We start from the raw sequence: 14,439 nt of genomic DNA, 5'->3' as shown, positions 1-14,439 counted from the left end.
GTATATGTACAGTACCCTCCTTCGAAAAAACATCACAAGACCCCATGACAACATAAGACCTGCCGAATCCAGTCATTCCAATCTTTCACGCAGCTCCATAATTCACACGTTCTCGTCGCTAGCAATCTCGTCGGACAGCGGGCGCTGCACCGTCGTGAATCTGCAGCACTCGCTGGTACCACATCCCACGTCCCCCCATTAGTCTTGATCACGGCAATATTGAACGAACTACAGCCGTTTTCGTGGTAGTGGTTAACCTAGCGGCGGGTAACCTAGCTACCCGGCGACGCATGCGATCGTCGATGTTGTTCCAGTAGTGGTGCTCCTCGTGATCTGGGCTCTTTGTCTAGGGTTAACATCAATCACGCAGCTCTGTCATTCACACGTTACCCTAGTTGAGGTCCTTTGAATATCGGTGACAGCGATCTCGGCCGACACCGTGCGGCACCGTCGTCAACCTCCAACGCTCCCAGGTACCACATCTCGCTCACGACCCCTCCCCCCCCCCCCACACACATTTCTCTCGCTCGCGGCGGTAGCATGGGAGGATCTGCCATCGTTTTCGTGCTAGCGGGTAACCTAGTTACCGGGAGGCGCACGCGATCTCGAATCTTGTTCCTGTAGAGCTGCTCCTCGTCTTACAAAGTGATCGCGCCGGCTAAAGTGGGTTCCTCGTTATTTGTGCGGCAGCCAACCTAGGTATACGGCGGCGTAGGCTATCCCTTATGTACTTTCGGTAGTGCTCCTCCTCGTTATCCAAAGTGACCAGGACGGGTGCCATAGGCATCTTGCTAACTAGGGTTCACGTACCTTATGATGATACTTATTATTTGTTGTAGGAAAAATGGCGGACAGTGAGTTAACTGGTATCATGGTAGATATGGAGTTTGGAGAACTGCTGAAAGACTGGATACATGATTGGTGAGATGATGAAAACTCTGATCATGGAGATTGGGCAGAGAATGGGAACGTAGGGGATGATGATATTGACGAAAACAACTCTGAGGTCTCGAATGAAGATTACCTTAGTCACGTGGGGAAGTGGAATTTTTTGTTGGGGCATGCAAATCAAATATTTTGCGGAATATTATATGATAATTAATATTGTATTTTTGTTCATTATTTCAGCTAATTTCGGGTTCTCATAACGCGTTCGACTATTATGGTGAATCCGACGCGGAGACAGACCTTGAAGACGAATCAGTAGATGCACGTGATTCTGGAGAATCGCAGTTGTCGGTCAACATGAGTGAGGTATGTATGAGCTGAATGTTGTATGGAAGTACTGTTAAACCATGTAAAAAAATCATGGCTATGTTTTGATTGTTCAGGTGACACAAGATGAGGGGAAAGAGATTGTCCAAGATAGTACGCATGCAGATGATCACAGGGATATGATCATGAAGATAAGAGAAATGACTTTTGTGTGTGAAGAAGCTGCGTTCGACTTCTACAACAGCTATGCTAAACATAATGTTTCAGCATTAGAAAGGATAAGGTCAGGTATAGCAAAACATAGTCACATTATATGCATTTGCGGCGGTATGTTTGTTCTAGAGAAGGGAAACGTGACAGCAGATTGCTAACCGAGGAAGGACGCAGCCGTAGGCTCAGACCCGAGTCACGCTGCAACTGCGAAGCACAGCTGACCGTGAAGCTTGACAAAAAGTGTGGGGTTTGGTATGTTGGAAGTTCTGAGGATAAGCATAGCCATATGTTAACAAGACCGAACGAAGTACCTTTTCTTTGGTCCCATAGAAGAATCAAAGAGTACCAGAAGTCTGAGATAATGTCCATGGGTGTCGCAGGGATAAGAATTCACACTATTATGGATTCCTACATCAGTAAACATGCATGGTACGGTGCTGTTGGTTTTACGAGGCGTGATATATAGAACCTTTGCTCCATGGAGAAGAGGAAGCTTCTTTCAAAAGGCGATTCTGCCACAGCCATAGGAATCATGGCCAGTAGGAAACAGAGGGATCCTAGCTTCTTTTTCGAGTACATGCTAGATAAAAAAGGACATACGAATAGAATGTTCTGGTGTGACTCCCAGTCTCGTCAGGACTATGAGGACTTCGGCGACGTGGTTGTATTTGACCGCACGTACAAGATGAATCACTATGGTATGCCATTCATACCTTTGTTGGTCTTAACAATCACCGGAAGACTACTGTTTTTGCTTGTGCCATAGTTTCGGAAGAGACCGGAGAGACATATGTCTGACTGCTGCAAACTTTTTTGAGGTCCATGTGTCAGTCACTGCCGAAGAGCGTAATCACGGATGCTGATGCTGCGATGATTAGGGCAATTCGTGAAGTCTTGCGAGATGTGTGTGGCACCATATATGTACAGGGCATATAGAAAAATATGAAGATTCACCTGAGTCACAAGTTGATGTCTACTACACGACCTTCTCCTTGTAGACGTTGTTGGGCCTCCAAGTGCAGAGGTTTGTAGGACAGTAGCAATTTTCCCTCAAGTGGGTAACCTAAGGTTTATCAATCCGCGAGAGGCGTAGGATGAAGATGGTCTCTCTCAAGCAACCCTGCAACCAAATAGCAAAGAGTCTCTTGTGTCCCCAATACACCCAATACAATGGTAAGTTGTATAGGTGCACTAGTTCGGCGAAGAGATGGTGATACAAGTGCAATATGAATCGTAGATATAGGTTTTTGTAATCTGAAATTACAAAAACAGCAAGGTAACTAAAAGTAAAAGTGAGCACGAACGGTATTGCAATGCGTGGAAACAAGGCCTAGGGTTCATACTTTCACTATTGAAGTTCTCTCAACAATGATAACATAATTGGATCATATAACTATCCCTCAACATGCAACAAAGAGTCACTCCAAAGTAACTAATAGTAGAGAACAAACGAAGAGATTATTGTCGGGTACGAAACCACCACAAAGTTATTCTTTCTGATCGATCTATTCAAGAGTCCGTAGTAAAATAACACGAAGCTATTCTTTCCGTTCAATACATCATAGAGTTCGTACTAGAATAACACCTTAAGACACACATCAACCAAGACCCTAATGTCACCTAGATACTCCATTGTCACCTCAAGTATCCGAGGGCATGACTATACGATATGCATCACACAATCTCAGGATCATCTATTCAACCAACACATAGAACTTCAAAGAGTGTCCCAAAGTTTCTACCAGAGAGTCAAAACGTGTGCCAACCCATATGCATAGGTTCTCAATGTCACGAAACCCGCAAGTTGATCACCAAAACATACATAGTGTACTCACATGAATATCCCATTGTCACCACAGATAGACACGTGCAAGACATACATCAAGTGTTTTTAAAGACTCAATCCGATAAGATAACTCCAAATGGAAAACTCAATTTATTACAAGAAGGGAGAGGGGGAAGAACATCATAATATCCAACTATAGTAGCAAAGCCCGCGGTACATCGAGATCAAGACATCTCAAGAACACGGGAGAGAGAGAGAGAGAGATCAAACACATAGCTACTGGTACATACCCTCAACCCGAGGGTGGACTACTCCCTCCTCGTCATGGAGATCGCCGGTATGATGAAGATGGCCACCGGAGATGGGTTCCCCCTCCGGCAGGGTGCCGGAACGGGCTCCCGATTGGTTTTTGGTGGCTACAGAGGCTTGCGTCGGCGGAACTCCCGATCTAGTTTTATTTTTGGGGGTTTCTATATTTATAGGAATTTATGGTGGTGGAATTACGTCGATTGGGCCCACGAGGAGGTCACAAGCCTGCTAGGCCCGACCTGGGGGGCGGACCTCCTGGGCTTGTGACTCCCTCGTGACTTGCTACCTCATGACCTTGCGTTGGTTTTTCCCTTGAAGAGGAAAGGGTGATGCAGCACAGTAGCAGTAAGTATTTCCCTCAGTTTGAGAACCAAGGTATCAATCCAGTAGGAGTATCAAGACAAGTCAACAATGTACCTCGCAAAAACAAACAAACTTGCACCCAACACTATAAAGGGGTTTTCAATCCCTTCACGATTAATTGCAAGGTGAGATCTGAAGGTGGAAAGTTCAACAAAGTAAAAGTGTAGTGCTGAAAATATGATGTGAAGTAGAACCGAGGGCCATAGTGTTCACTAGAGGCTTCTCTCATGATAGGAAGTATTACGGTGGGTGAACGAATTACTGTCGAGCAATTGATAGAACCGCGCAAAGTCATGATGATATCTAAGGCAATGATCATACATATAGGCATCACGTCCGAGACAAGTAGACCGATACTATCGGCATCTACTACTATTACTCCATACATCGACCGCTATCTAGTATGCATCTAGTGTATTGATTTCGTAACAAACACAGTAACGCCTTAAGAAAGATGACATGATGTAGAGGGATAAATTCATGCAATATATATAAACCCCATCTTTTTACCCTTGATGGCAACAACATGATGCGTGCCTCGCTACCCCTTCTGTCACTGGGTGAGGACACCACATGGTATGAACACAAAACCAAGCACTTCTTCCATTGCAATAATTATAGATCAAGTTGGCCAAACGAAACCTACAACTCGAAGAGAATTACAAGGATATGAAATCATGCATATAAGAGATCAAACGAGACTCAAATAATATTCATAGATAATCCGATCATAAATCCACAATTCATCGGATCTCGACAAACACACCGCAAAAGAAGATTACATCGGATAGATCTCCATGAAGATCATGGAGAACTTTGTATTGAAGATCCAAGAGAGAGAAGAAGCCATCTAGCTACTAGCTATGGACCCGAAGGTCTGTGGTGAACTACTCACGCATCATCGGAGATGCAATAATGTTGATGAAGAAGCCCTCCGTTTCCGAATCCCTCCTCCGGTAGGGCACCAGAACGTGCCCCAGATGGGATCTTGCGGAGACAGAAGCTTGCGGCAGCGGAAAAGTATTTTCGTGGCTCTCTCTAGCAGTTTCAGATTTTTGGAGAATTTATAGGCGGAAGAAGTAGGGCAAAGGATTCATGGGGGGGCCACAAGCCTGGTAAGTGCGCCCCCAGGCTGCAGCTAGGGGGCTTGTGGCCTCCCCCGGGGTCCTATGCCTTGGTTCTCAAGTTCCCTGCGTATCTTGTGTTACGGAAAAATCATTCCGAAGATTTTATTCCGTTTGGACTCTGTTTAATATTCTCCTCTGAAAAGGGTCAAAAACACGGAAAAAACAGGAACTGGCACTTGGCACTGAGTTAATAGGTTAGTCCCAAAAAAGATATAAAATGCATACAAAACATCCAAAGTTGACAAGATAATAGGATGGAACCATAAAAAATTATAGATACATTGGAGACGTATCAAGCATCCCCAAGCTTAACTCCTGCTCGTCCTCGAGTAGGGAAGTGATAAAGACTGAATTTTTGATGTGCAATGCTACCTAAAATATTTGTCCTTTGTAACTTCTTTCTTGTGACATGAATGTTCAGATCCGTAAGAGTCAAAACAATAGTTTACTATTGACATGAAAACAATAGTACTTCAAGCATACTAGCAAAGTGACCATGAACTTTTGAAATAACAAGGCCAAAGAAAGTTATCCCTTAAAAATCATATAGTCTGGCTATGCTCCATCATCCCCACACAACGAATTTAAATCATGCACAACCCCGGTATTGGCCAAGTAATCGTTTTCGCACTCTTACTTTCTCAAACTTGTTCAACTCTCATGCAATACATGAGCATGAGCCACGGATATAGCACTGTAGGTGGAATAGAGTGTGGTGGAGGTTGTGAGGCAAAAAGGAGGAGATGGTCACATCGACTCGGCGTATCAACGGGCTATGGAGATGCCCATCAATAGATATCAATGTGAATGAGTAGGGATTGCCATGCAACGGATGCACTTAGAGCTATAAGTGTGTGAAAGCTCAAAAGGAGAACTAGTGAGTGTGCACCCAACTTGCTTGCTCACGAAGACCAAGGGAAATTTTGAGGAAGCCCATCATTGCAATATACAAGCCAAGTTATATAACAAAAATTCCCACTAGTATATGGAAGTGTCAAAACGAGAGACTCTCTATCATGAAGAACATGGTGCTATTGTGAAGCACAAGTGTGGAAAAAGATAATAGCATTGTCCATTCTCTCTTTTTTTAGCTCTTTGGCCTATTTTTTTAATTTTATTTCCTCACATGGGACAATGCTATAATAATGATGATCATCACACTTATATTTACTCACAGCTCAATGCTAAGAGCAATGATGACTCTATAGGGAATGCCTCCGGTAGTGTACCGGGATGTGCAACGATCTAGCTTACCGTATGACGTTGAAACATCTCCCTAGATATCTTATGATCATGCAAGGGCAATATGAAAGTGGCGGCATAAGTCATAAGACGGAACGGTGGGAGTTGCATGGCAATATATCTCGGAATGCTATGAAAATGCCATAATAGGTAGGTATGGTGGCTGTTTTGAGGAAGGTATATGCTGGGTTTGTGCACCGGCGAAAGTTGCGCGACACAAGAGAGTCCAGCAATGGTGGAAGGTGAAAGTGCATCTATACCATGGACTCACATTAGTCATGAAGAACTCATATACTTATTGCGAAAGTTTTATTAGTAATCGAAACAAAGTGCTAAACGCATACTCCTAGGGGAAGGGTTGGTAGGTGTTAACCATCGCGCGATCCCGACCGCAACACAAAGGATGACAATCAATAAATCAATTATGCTCCGACTTCCTAACATAGCGGTTCATCGTACGTGCATGCTACGCGAATCACTAACTTCAACGCAAGTATTTCTAGATTGACAACACCCTACTAACATAACTCTAATATTACCAAATCCAGGTCTCAAAACTTAATTGTTAGGAATCAAACTTCTCTTACTATTCAATGCACTTGAATATGGAAGTTTTTATTATATCATCTTTGGATGCCTATCATCTTTAGGACCACTTTCATAGCACAAGCCAACTACCAAGTTACTCAGAGAGAGCACTCTCAAAAAGACATAAGTGAAGATCGAGAGCTTTTATTTCTCCAAAATATGACACCGCCGTGCACTAAAAAGATCTAAGTGAAGCACTAGAGCAAAGTTATCTAGCTCAAAAGATATAAGTGAAGCACATGCGAGCTAAATTGCCTAACTCAAAAGATATAAGCGAAGCTCAATGAGTATTCTAGCAAATAGACGATGAGTGCACGTCTCTCAAAAAGGTGTGCAGCAAGGATGATTGTGACACAACAAAAAGAAAAGACTCCTATAATACATGGCGCTCCAAGCAAAACACATATCATGTGGTGAATAAAAATATACCTCCAAGTAATGTTACCGATGGATTGAAGACAAAAGAGGGGATGCCTTCCCGGGGCATCCCCAAGCTTAGGCTTTTCGGTGTCCTTGAATTTGGCTTGGGATACCTTGGGCATCCCCAAGCTTGAGCTCTTTCCACTCTTTATCCCATTGTCCATGTGAACATCACCCAAAACTTGAAAACTTCACAACACAAAACTTAAACAGAAACTCATGATATCATTAGCATAAGAATACAAACTACCAACTCTTTAGGTATTGTAGTAGACTTGATTTCTATTTAGATTCATGTTAGATTAGTGTATTCTCAATTTTCCATGGCTAGTACCCCCCCCCCCCCGATACTATCCATAGTTTCAGCAAAATAAGCAATCAACACAACAAAAACAGAATCTGTCAAAAATAGACCAGTCTGTAGAAATCTGTATACTTCGTATACTTCTGGTATCCCAAAAATTCTGAACAATTATGACAATTAGGTAAATTTGCATATCAACCAGAAGAAAAAAAGAATCAACTCAAAAGCTCTTTCTGGATAGGAACTAAAAATAATTTCGTGAGCACAAATTTTCTGTCTTTTTCAGCATGATCAAACAACCATCACCAAAACTAATCATAAAGTTTCTACTTGGCACAAACACAAAAAGAAACATAAAAACACAATCATAATAGAATTATGATGGTGTGGACACAACAAAACATAAAGCAAAAAAGCAAAGATAAATTCATTGGGTTGCGTCCCAATAAGCACTATTGTTTAACGCCCTTAGCTAGGCATTGATAATTCAATGATGGTCACGTAAAAGACAAGAATTGGAGCACAACGAGAGCATCATAAGGCATGTGAAAATCACATCTAAGTCTAACATACTTCCTATGCATAGGAATTTTATAGGAAAACAAATTGTCAAGACAACAATAGTTACCATATGCAAGGAAGAAGAAAGAGACAATAGCAATCTCAACATAATGAGAGGTGATTTAGTGACATGAAAGTTTATCCCACAATATTTTCCTCTCTCATAACAGTTACATGTGGGATCATATTCGAATTCAACAATATAGCTTTCACATAGGATATTGTTTTCATGATCCACATGCATGCAAAGTTGACGCTCTTCAAAAATAGTGGGATTATCATCAACTAAAGCCATGACTTCTCCAAACCCACTTTCAATATTATTGCAAATATCATATTCATCATGAGGCTTAAACAAATTTTCAAGATCATAAGAAAAATTATCACCTCAATCACGATCATTGCAACAAGTACTGGACATAGCAAAACTAGCATCCCCAAGCTTAGGGTTTTGCATACTTTTAGCATGATTGCCATTAATAGAATTCATAGTGAAACCATTGCAATCATGCTTTTCACTCAAGGAGCCCTCGTGAATCACTTCATAAATTTCTTCATTTCAATTTTCAGATTCACGCATCTCAAGCAAAACTTTAGAAAGATAATCTAGTGCACAAAACTCACTAGCAATTGGTTCAACATAATTGGATCTCTTGAAAAGATTAGCAAGTGGATGATGATCCATATCAAGAGATACTTAGCAAGCAAAGATGCAAGCATATTGAACGCACATAGCACATAAGCAAAGGAAAGGCAAACGAAAAAGGCAAATATTTTTGTAAATTTTGTTTTTTCAGAAGTGGGGGAGAGGAAAACGAGAGGCAAAAGGCAAATTAAAGTAAATGCAAGAGATGAATTTGCGATAGTTACTTGGATAAGCTTCACTTAGAATAGTCCCCGGTGCCAGAAATTGACACGTTGAATTGAGACTATTCTTGACTTGATAATTCCCGGCAACGGCGCTAGAAATTCTTATTGCTACCTCTTGAGCTTGCGTTGGTTTTTCCCTTGAAGTGGAAAGGGTGATGCAGCACAGTAGTAGTAAGTATTTCCCCTTAGTTTCAGAACCAAGGTATCAATCCAGTAGGAGTATCAAGACAAGTCACCAATGTACCTGTGCAAAAACAAACAAACTTGCACCCAACGCTATAAAGGGGTTGTCAATCCCTTCACGATTAATTGCAAGGTGAGATCTGAAGGTGGAAAGTGCAACAAAGTAAAATAGTAGGGCTGAAAATATGATGTGAAGTAGACCCGGGGGCCATAGTGTTCACTAGAGGCTTCTCTCGTGATAGCAAGTATTACGGTGGGTGAACGAATTACTGTCGAGCAATTGATAGAACCGCGCAAAGTCATGATGATATCTAAGGCAATGATCATACATATAGGCATCACGTCCGAGACAAGTAGACCCATACTGTCTGCATCTACTACTATTACTCCACACATCGACCGGTATCCAGCATGCATCTAGTGTATTGAGCACATAACAAATAGAGTAACGCCTTAAGGAAGATGACATGATGTAGAGGGATAAATTCATGCAATAGATATAAACCCCATCTTTTTACCCTTGATGGCAACAACACGATGCGTGCCTTGCTACCCCTTCTGTCACTGGGTGAGGACACCGCACGGTATGAGCCAAAAACCAAGCACTTCCCCATTGCAAGAATTATAGATCAAGTTGGCCAAACAAAACCCACAACTCGAAGAGAATTACAAGGATACGAAATCATGCATATAAGAGATCAAAGAAGACTCAAATAATATTCATAGATAATACGATCATAAATCCACAATTCATTTGATCTCGACAAACACACCGCAAAATAAGATTACATCGGATAGATCTCCGTGAAGATCATACAGAAATTTGTATTGAAGATCCAAGAGAGAGAAAAAGCCATCTAGCTACTAGCTATGGACCCGAAGATTTGTGGTGAACTGATACGTCTCCGTCGTATCTACTTTTTCAAACTCTTTTGCCCTTGTTTTGGACTCTAATTTGCATGATTTGAATGGAACTAACCCGGACTAACGTTGTTTTCAGCAGAATTGCCATGATGTTGTTTTTGCGCAGAAATAAAAGTTCTCAGAATGACCTGGAAATTTATGGGGCTTTTTGTGGAATATATAAAAAATACTGTCGCAAGAATCAACCGAAGAAGTGGAGCATGGAGCCCACAAGCCCACTAGGCATGGGCCCCCATGGTCGCGCCTGGCTGGCTTGTGGGGCCCACGTTGCTCCACCGCCTCCAATTCCAGCTCTAGTTAGTCAATTTCATCCGGAAAAAATCAGAGAGAAGAGTTCATCGCATTTTACGATACGGAGGCGCCGCCACCTCCTGTTCTTCCTCTAGAGGGCAGATCTGGAGTCCGTTCTGGGCTCCGGAGAGGGGAGATCGTCGCCATCGTCATCACCAACCTTCTTTCATCGCCAATTCCATGATACTCTTCACGGTTCGTGAGTAATCTCATCGTAGGCTTGCTGAACGGTGATGGGTTGGATGATATCTATCATGTAATCGAGTTAGTTTTGACGGGGATTGATCCCTAGTATCCACTATATTCTGAGATTGATGTTGCTACTACTTTGCCATGCTTAATGCTTGTCACTAGGGCCCGAGTGCCATGATTTCAGATCTGAACCTATTGTGTTGTCGCCAATCTATGTGTGTTCTTGATCCTATCTTGCAAGTTGTAGTCACCTACTATGTGTTATGACCCGGCAACCCCGGAGTGACAAAGGCCGGAACCACTCCCGGAGATGATCATAGTATGAGAAGTTCATGTATTCACTAAGTGTTAATGCGTTGGTCCGATTCTTTATTAAAAAGAGAACCTTAATATCTCGTAGTTTCCATTAGGACCCCGCTGCCACGGGAGGGATGGACAATAGATGTCATGCTAGTTCTTTTCCCTAAGCATGTATGACTACATACGGAATACATGCCTACATTACATTGACGAACTGGAGCTAGTTACATATCTCTCCGTGTTATAACTGTTGCATGATGAATAACATCCGACATAATGATCCATCACCGATCCAATGCCTACGAGTTTTTCCTACTGGTCCTTGCTATGTTACTTTGCTGCTACTGATGTCACTGCTGCTATTGTTACTCTATCACTACTGATGTCACTTTGCTGCTACTGGTTACTGTTGCTTCTGTTGCTATCACATTACCCTAATACTGATACTTTTCTGCAAATATTAAGCCTTTCAGGTGTGGTTGAATTGACAACTCAACTGCTAATACTTGAGAATATTCTTTGGTTTCCCCTTGTATCGAATCAACAAATTTGGGTTGAATACTCTACCCTCGAAAACTGTTGTGATCCCCTATACTTGTGAGTTATCAAGACCTTTTTCAGGCGTCGTTGCCGGGGAAGCATAGCAATACTCTCTGAGTCACTTGGGATTTACGTCTGCTGATCACTATGAGGAATCCGAAAGATCCGAGAACTAAAGTCTTGCCCTCAACTACGAGGACAGGTAAGGAATTGCTATCTAGCTGTGCACTTGATTCACCTTCAGTTATGAGTAAGTTTGCGACACCACCTCCTGCTAGAAATTTTGATGTGTCGCCTGCGCTTGATGATGCTACTTCTGCTGTCCATGATGCTTGTGATGATGCTATGCTTGATACTGCTTTTCCACTAGGTGCATTCCTTGATGCACAAATTGCTAGAGTTGCTGCTAGATGTGATGATACTTCTGAAACTGCTGAGATTATTGAGGTAGAACCTGCTATTTCGCCTGCTAGAACTAGCTCTCCTTGATATGAATTGCCTGATATGCCTGAGGGTTATGTTATGGAGGGAGAGATAGCTGAGGACTTTCTTGCTTGTAAGGATTGAGATGATGTTGAGAAATTACTGCGCAAGTGGAAAGAAAAATCTCTGACCGCTAGGATGAAATACGACCTGAAGTTTGCTACTTCGCCTATCTTTGTGACCGATAAGGATTATGAATTCTCTCTCGACCCCGAGTTAATCACTCTGGTCGAATTTGATCCTTTTCATGGTTATGAGTCTGAAACGGTTGTAGCACATCTTACCAACCTGCACGATATAGCCACCCTATTCACGAGTGAGGAAAAGACCCGCCACTACTATATCCTGAAGTTGTTTCCTTTCTCGCGAAAGGATGATGCTAAGACCTGGTTCACTTCTCTTGCTCCTGGTTGTGTGCATAGCCCCCAGGATATGATCTACTACTTCTGTGAGAAATATTTCCCTACCCATAAGAAGCAAGCTGCCTTGCAGGAAATATACAACTTTGCGCAAGTTGAAGAAGCGAGTCTACCACAAGCTTGGGGGAGGCTTGTCCAGGTGCTGAATGATTTGCCTGATCACCCTCTTGAGAGGAATGAAATACTTGATATCTTCCATAATGGACTAACCGATGCTTCTAAAGACCACCTAGATAGTTGTGTTGGTTGTGTTTTTAGGGAACGAACCGTAGAACAAGCTGAGATCCTATTGAACAACATCTTGTGCAATGAGAATGCTTGGACTATTCCCGAACCACCTCCAAAGCCAACTCCGAAGAAAAGAGGTATTCTATTCCTCAGTCCTGAAGATATGCAAGAAGCTAAGAAATCTATGAAAGAGAAAGGCATTAAATCTGAAGATGTCAAAAATCTACCACCTATCGATGAGATCCATGGTCTCGATAACCCAATACAGGTAGTAGAGGTAAATTATCTTCGTAGATTCAATGAGAGTGATATTCCTTTTGATAAACCTCCTAGCTTATGCCTGGATGAATTTGATAACTTTGTTGCCAAACAACAGAGTTTCAATGATTATGTTAGCAGAAAATTGGAACATAATGCTCGCATGCTTAGCCATTTAAGTGCTTGTGTGGACAGAAACGTCAATGATCTTAAGCTCTTGAGTAAACATGCCTCTATGGTTACCACTCAAGTAGAACAAATACTTAAGGCTCAGAATGACTTGCTCAATGAGTTGAATGACAATTCTATCAGAGTCGTCACTAGAGGCGGTAGAATGACAGAGGAACCTTTGTATCCTGAGGGTCATCCTAAGAGAATTGAACAAGATTCTCCAGGAGTTAGCACTGATGCACCTAGTCATCCTAGGAAGAAGAAGAAAGATGATAGGAACGTGCACGCTAGCAACCCTGTTGCTTCTACACCTGAGAATCCAAACGATATCTCTGTTTCTGATGCCGAAACGCAATCTAGTGATGAACATGAGCCTAATGATAATATCGATAGTGATGGTCATGAAGATGCTCAACCTAGCAATGATAAGGATGTGGAGATTGAACCTGTTGATCTTGATAACCCACAGCCTAAGAATAAGAGATACGATAAGAGCGACTTCACTGCTAGGAAGCATGGTAAAGAAAGGGAACCATGGGTTCAGAAACCCATGCCCTTTCCTCCCAAACCATCCAAGAAAAAGGATGATGAGGATTTTGAGCGCTTTCTTGAAATGATTAGACCTTTCTTTCTACAAATGCGTTTGACAGCTATGCTCAAAATGTCTCCATATGCTAAGTACATGAAGGATATTGTATCTAATAAGAGGAGGATACCTGAGGTTGAGATTTCCACCATGATCGCTAATTATACCTTCAAGGGTGGAACTCCTAAGAAACTAGGTGATCCTAGACTGCCCACTATACCTTGCTCCATTAAAGGAAACTACGTTAGAACTGCTTTATGCGACCTTGGAGCCGATGTTAGTGTTATGCCTCTCTCTCTTTATCGTAGACTTGAACTAGATAAGTTGACACCCACTGAAATCTCTCTGCAAATGGCCGACAAATCAACTGCTTTCCCTATCGACATTTGCGAGGATGTTCCTGTTGTGGTTGCTAATGTTAATATCTTAACGGACTTTGTTATCCTGGATATTCCCGACGATGATGCCATGGCGGTCATCCTTGGAAGACGCTTTCTAAACACTGCAGGGGCTGTTATTGATTGCAACAAAAGCAATGTCACTTTCCATGTCAACGGCAATGAGCATATGGTGCACTTTCCAAAGAAACAATATCAAGTACATTGCATCAATGCTATCGAAAAAACTTCATCGATTCTTATTGGGAGCTTTTAATGCCCTGTACCTATTGTTAAGATGAAGTATGATTTTCTTGTTGGGGATATTCACATCCCCATTGAGGTAACCTAGTGACTATTCGAAAATTCTTTGTTTTCTTTTGCGATTCGAAAAAGTTTGTCAAGGACACTTGATCAATCTCGTTGACGGATTTCTTTTGATGACCATGAGACGGATGAATCGAGGAGTCACAAACCTCTGTTCCAAGC

The sequence above is a fragment of the Hordeum vulgare genome, chromosome 1H (assembly GCF_904849725.1).
Source record: "Hordeum vulgare subsp. vulgare chromosome 1H, MorexV3_pseudomolecules_assembly, whole genome shotgun sequence".
Lineage (NCBI taxonomy): Eukaryota > Viridiplantae > Streptophyta > Magnoliopsida > Poales > Poaceae > Hordeum > Hordeum vulgare.
The sequence above is the reverse complement of the archived record's forward strand: the minus strand, read 5'-3'. Positions refer to the sequence as shown.